Here is a 7,096-nt window from a genome sequence, read left to right as displayed (position 1 = left end):
CTGGCTAGGTGAAACCTCGACAGAAGAGTGGTTCAACAATCTTTCGATAAGCCGTGAAAAACACTTAGCTGTCTTTACAAAGAGTAATCGAAGATAAAAATCTAGCGATTTATAATGCACCATTTTGTCTTCGAAGACAGAAGCAGCGCTTATAATATGTTTCCCAAAAAATGTATTAAAAACTCTCTGTTAGTATAGATATGGCTTTGTTTTCGACTGAATTTTTCCGAAACTATTATTTCTGCCATTATTACTCATGGTACAGGGTTAGGATTAAGGTAGAGGCTAGCAAACTCACCAAAATGGTGTCGTCAATTGGCCTGCTTGAGTAATAGACTTGTATTGCGTTACTGTGGAATGCCGAAGAACGACTGGAGACCCTTATCCTAAATGAAAGCTATTGAGGAAATTGGCCTTCGCTCGAAAAACCTGACGCGAAAAAAAATGAATTGGGGTCGCCGCTTTATACCTAGAGCGAAAGATACGAGTAGAGCAGAGAGATCGTCGGTAGTTTCACCGTTCTTTCTAAATGATCTGCCCTTTATCGGTTTGTCGGCTGAATCGCATGCCGGAAGGCCAATCTTTATTTACCGAGAAACAACCACCATGTTGACATGAATCCTGTCGTCCATAAGATTAATTCCACTCAAACGTGACAACTTTGGAAGAAGTCCTCATTTTAAAAAAGACATATTGAATACAGTAACAATGTACGCATAGTAATATGAACAATAATAGAATAATATGGTCACGTCTTATACTGGTTGTCCGGATCTCTCGTGACTGTTACTCTACTTTGCTTGGCCTTACCACTGTTCTTACTGCCAGGCTCGCATCTAGTGTGGGTCATCCCATTTAATATGATTCCATACGCTAAAAAAACACCTTTATGTTTAATGTGAGCATGTTTGACGCCATTGCTGCGGACTGAAGAAACGCTGTGAGGGCAGATCGCTTTAATTCTGCCTTACGGGTCAGATTACGTATGGCAGTAACAGAAAAAAGAGTCCTTTGAACCAACGTTAGGCAAACTTTTGTAACATTGTATATATCTTAAACTGTGTATCAATTAAAATAAGACGTGTCTCCGATTGGAGAAGTTTTGGTCAGTGATTTTTTAGTCTTTTTTGTCCTATCTTTGTTTATACCTCCTCACGGTTAGAGAAATGTAAGCATATGCTCACATCATTATTAACAGAAATTATATATCGATTTGCTGAAATGATAACGACATTTTTAAAAAGTCCTAGTCTTTTCGTCCTTTCATAGAGTACTAACAGGACGGCTGTTGTCTCAAAATCAGGCAGCGTTGCGGTGTCTATGAATAGTTCCTTGAAACGAACATCTCGTTGATGGGTAGGGACGAATTAATACCCCTTTGATTTTATTTCGTGTCAGTTTGCTCTAAACGAAAGATAAGGTAACAGACAAGGTGCCTTTTTCTATGCGGCCTCGGCGCCTGATTCGTCGTTCACGATGTAAGACATCTATCGTGAAGCTATATAATGGTCTATACCCATCGGTCTTTACCTGCTCTGTCTCTAACGGAAGGGCAAAGTGGGTTGATTGTCAGCAGTTAAGAAGTATAGCAACTACAATGAAATTGAGCCTGAAATTATAAAATAATCAGATGTGTAAAAGAACTATAGATAGGCCAAGCCACCAAGCCTATATTTGTACCCTTAAATGATGGTGAAGTAGATGTTGATAATAAAAACTACTATTGACTGGCCTAGTGACCAAGTAACCATCCTTAAACACCAAGTGTTTACAACATCCCGATTCATCTCGTGGTCTAATTTTATATATGCTTACCGCTAACACATACCTGGTTTTATCCTAATCGCGAAAAAGATCAGCAATTGTGCAATTGTCCGAAAGTTATCATTTTCAGTGTCTCCGTTTAGTTCGTACTAGAATGCAGGAATTATTCATAACTCTTCATCTTTTAACTTTCAGACGATTTAGTTCTTGTGCATGTTGGTGATCCGCAACCATCCGCGTGATATCACTCGTTTAGCACGCACGCTGATTCTCGTGCCGTTTCAGTGGAAACAAATCCTACGGTCGAGCTATTTGTAAATTACCTAACTTTCTGGGTTGCGTAACCCACCCTCAACGACTTTCCATTGAGCTGTTGAACTGGGTATGTTTAAAGGATGCACGGTTTTTTTTTTAGTGTTACACGATCTTCAACGGTATTTCATTGTAGAACAGTTTTAGCTGTGTAACTATAGAGATCCGAGCTCCATCATAGCCAGCCGCTAACCAGTAATTTGAACAAGGCTAATAAGGGGTAGGGATGAGATTCCGCCTCTAGTCAATCGACGCACCTTTTGTGCTGCTTTACCTCCAATGGCCGATATATACAAAGATAGTTTGTTTGCGTAAATAGCGAGTATGCAGATCTAAGCAAAACAGAATAAACCTGCTCCTGCTTGTCCACCTTTCAGTAACAAATCTTGTCAAACGATCAAGCCATATAGGTGTGGTTAATAGAGAGCTATATGAAGTTATGGCACTGCGTCATCTCCTAGACAGGCTGCCGTGTCCATAAGCGATCCGAAACCTATTCAGCAAAATAGGCCTACGCACTGCACGCTGATTAGTCGCATTGCGTCCATATTTTTTTTTACATGCATTTCTGTATGCACATTCCAGATCAATGACGTTACGTTAACAAGCAACTCCAGGGTCTCTCATGGCCCTTCGTGGAACTCATGGATAGTATAACCCGAAATGAACAACCCCTATGATCCTCCACGCCCGCTTGTGAAGCACTGGGCAGGCTATTCTTCGCAGAAAACAGGACCAAAATTTATGCTGTCCAATTTTATTGCATGTAGCAAGTAAGAAGCATAAACAACTGATACAATAAACGAAATTAAGATTTCGTAAATTAAATATGCACTATTTAAGCAATTGATGTCTGCCGATGGTGGCTTTTGACACGATATAATATAGGGCTGCATGTTCGTATATTCGACCAAAATGATATAATCATCCACTTCGAACTAAAACACACCTAGCTCTTATTGACTTATTGCAAAACGACCACTTGTCGTCCATGTACCTGTTCGCATTGTAGCAAGGACATGAATTTATGGAACGCCGTAGGTACGAAGGACAGCAAACGATCTGCGATTGATATTAGATCGGCCTCGAAAAAATCAATCGTATACGGTTAACGACTTTCTATATTTACACAATGACGTAGCAACAATTAAATTGCCCTATACGATATAGCACTACGGCGAAAAAATATGCCCCATCCTCTAAGTTAAATACGGTTTGTTCGTGAAATCGGTTTCAATCTGACTTTGTTTTTATTCAAGTAAAAGAGAGTAAGGTAATATTCGAGCAGATCCGTCACTCTGTTGAATGGATATGAGTGAACAGATTTTCATCGAATTTGTACTATTTCGCCCGGATGCATCGCTAAGTTCTGTCTGACATAAGTTGGACCTCAGCGTAGTTTATGAATCATACTTCAGCTGATGCGACGTTGCATAGGAAAATAAGCTAAGAAGATCGTCTTTCTTCGCGCCAATTTTTGTTCCAGGCAAATCGTACAAGATTATACAAGATGTTTGTCGTTCTGCACGACAGAAACTACGTTTTACAGCATAAGCAATTAGGTTTATGCAGTGCAGTGTCGGGGATTATGTGCTACTCGATAGCGTCAATATTTTTGCCTTATTGGACCTATTATTTATTATTATGACCTAGTGTAAGAAGGGCGTGTGGTGAAGGCTCAAGTCTTCTTTAATTTTCTTTATTCGCCTGTACTACGTTGTCCTTGGTGCAGAAAAAACAGTATATGCATTGCGTTTCGTACACTGCGACCATATGTCTTCTAAGGTTGTCCATTCTGTGATGGCTGAGAACAATGTAGGTCGTTCGACCTAGAAAGAAAAGAAATATGTTGATCTGGTACAATAACTATTGGCTGTCGATGAGGCTGCATATCTATTTGCTGATGTTCAAATGAACTAAGGTCAGCAGTTTTCTCGTATTGCAGCCTCAGCAATCAAGTCCAACACATCAGCTGGGATTGCTTTCAAAGGACGTTCCCAAATTTTAGCGCGGCAAACAAATGATTGTTTAAACCGTGCCGATATTCCCGCCGCCTTTCCTAACTCAAATGATCGTTACTGTTTTAATCTATTTCGAATACTTAAAACGGTATTGTAACCGTTACTTTTATCCACTGTCCGCATCAACGTTTCGTTAGACCTATTTGACAACCGCTTTCGAAAATTATTTCACCGAAATCACCTAAAATGCTTGTAAATCTGAATGATCCAACAGCCTCATTACCGTTCGTATTGCATTAGTATATTTGTAAATCACAGATCGAAACCTCTAAAACATGTAAATATTTATTCTATTGATTACTGTTCCCAGTGTGGTTCACGGAACAGCTCTGGCTCACCTCTAATCGGCGAACCTTCTGGTCGGCTGAACGTTCTGATCGGAATCGTTTGTTCTGTGATCTGTCTCTTGAAATTATACCAGAGCTCGCTAACAGCTCATTGGGAAACGTGCCTACTCTTGGCTCGCACTCCGATCCGAAGCGATCATTTATGAATGTCATTTCATCTGAAAGATGTTTATGTTGTTTTGATGCCGCCTCGAGCAGATAGAAGGCAACTTCACACAAAATACTCAATTTTAGCCTTTCAGAAGTTCCAATTGAAGGACGACCAAATTTCTATGAATGGTTTATAAGACAGCAACATAAATTTCTAATTAATTAAGTGTTACAACGCTGTCGACTAAATATAATCGCAGATTAACGAACATCGGAATATACCACTGGCGCATATTCGGTTAGAGTAAAAAGCGACATATACTTAGAAGCACTGCTTTCTGACTAAACGTCTTAGCTTTAAATATATCTTGCAATTGTAAGCTGGGTTGAGCTCTTGTCCGTGTGTAGAAAAACGCTCAAGCTTTCTCTACAGCTGAAGCTTCAAAAACTTACGTATCCTAGTAACCTATGATATGATCATAATCAAAATATGTAACTTCAAACAGCAGTAGGATCACAAGTATGATTACATATCGCTAATGTTAGACACCTTGGATATTGGTCCTGAGCTTCTTCAAGCAGAGACATGCCCAAAGGACAGCGTTTGCTATACATATCTCGTTGCTAATGTAATGACAATGTTTTAGCGGTGTACACATGAAATATTTTCGACTGCAGAAGTTTACTAACTTGGTTTTTATCTCTACAGATCATGTTGTTCCAGTCATTATGGGCTGAGGCCTCACATGTCGCACCTTCTTACTGAACGTCGTTCTTTTCACAAACCTACTACCAAAATGGTGGACGCTTCCTTCATTGGTAACTATTTTGAATAAATAGCGCAGACGTTTTTCGAGAAAGGCGCAGGTAGAGACAGAGTGGAGGGAACGAAACGCATAAACCGTTCCTCCAGGAATCGGTGAGTTCGATCTCACAGAAAAGAAGCTTTTGTCGCGGTCCTCTACGAATGCAATGCCCATCAACAATCCCTGCCATCTCTGCGGCCCCAAGCCAGCCTAGGGCTGCCCCAGGCTGGCGATATGCTCGCTTGTCTTTGGAATCGATCAGGGGAAGCTTGCCATTTTCCTGCAGCGGAAAATACGACAACTTTGCGCGCGCAGAAGCGAGTAAGGGTGATACAGCTAAAGGGAAACTGCTGATCGCGTCACGTCGCTACAAAGGCTGTACAGCATATAAAATAGGCTGTATCTCTGGTAGCATATGTGTGTATAATACCTAACGAAAATACATGCGCTAAAATGAAAAGTACGTATATATTAGGAGTATCCAGTCCACCGAGAGCCCACCTAATTAACCTATTTTTGTGCTATTTTTTTTAATTTCATCTATCAATATCAATCTCAATGATCTTGCATTCAGTTGCAGATGAAACGTGGTGTGGTCTGCTCTATTTAGCCATTACAGGTGAGACCAAAAAAGGCAATGCTGCCCGGCAGTGTCACTTACCACAGCCACATATATATCAACAGAAAAGTTCTGTCTGACTGATGATATCAAGTGCTGACCTGCGCTAAAGTCCCCCTACTGCACTCGTTGAGCAATACTTTTGGCCTATCTCCCTCTAGCTGCTTGAACGTTTAGAAATCGTACCAACACACGAATAAGGCCAAACATTGTTGTTATTAGACGTCTAGGACATTTTTGTACCATAATTTGTCATTTTCTAACTATTAACTCACTGCTCGCTTAAAACCTACAATCCATTCACGAGCCGTTTCATCCTCGTTTTGAAAACCGGACATACTTTAATATTATTACTGAGACTGCGGATAGTAATTTGTGAAAACCCGGCACTAAAGGTACGGGCCAGGTCGTTACTGTCGTTTAAGGCCATTAGAAATTGTGATTTCCTCTTAGACTTAAAGTGAGTTGTGCAGTTCCAGGCGGCCTTGATTACCGATATGGTTTACCAAGCTTTTCGATAAAAACCGTATCTCCGGCATACATAAAGTAAAGTAGACCTCTTACGACGTTTTAGGGTGCCGCCTATATTCTAACGAGAGGCATAACTAGTGAAGGCGTAAATTAGGGAACAATAAAAACTCTTGGAACTTGTTACTACAGTCAATGCTATTCAACGAAAGTACATTGCTGAGATAAATTTGTTCGAAAGGTTTTTCAAACTATCGCCAGTGAAATAAGATCAAATTTGCTATTATTTAACTTTCGTTGTCTCAAAGGTAATCGTTTAGTCCGATAGTTGCGGAAGACGACGATGATGATGATGATTTCACTTCAGGAAGACATTGCTAGCAGTCGTGTGGTCAGTTAGATCGTTGCAACAATTAACAAGTACTTATTGTAGACCCATATAGAAATACGAGTAAAGAAAAAATTTAATTTTGGAAAACGCATTTTTATTAAACGGCTTAGTTAGTTGCTGACAGTAGAAGTCCGTTTTGTTTCGATCGAAGATACGATCAATTCGCGTGCCAGCCAAATATCGAGCTTTTTATAGTCAGCTTTCTTCGAATCTTTTGAAACTATTTGGTTGTGGATTTTAAGTCCTTTGGCAATTTCATAACTATTTAAAGTGTCAAT

Source organism: Varroa jacobsoni, unplaced genomic scaffold (assembly GCF_002532875.2).
Source record: "Varroa jacobsoni isolate VJ856 unplaced genomic scaffold, vjacob_1.0 scaffold_1063, whole genome shotgun sequence".
NCBI classification, from domain to species: Eukaryota; Metazoa; Arthropoda; class Arachnida; order Mesostigmata; family Varroidae; genus Varroa; species Varroa jacobsoni.
The sequence above is the reverse complement of the archived record's forward strand: the minus strand, read 5'-3'. Positions refer to the sequence as shown.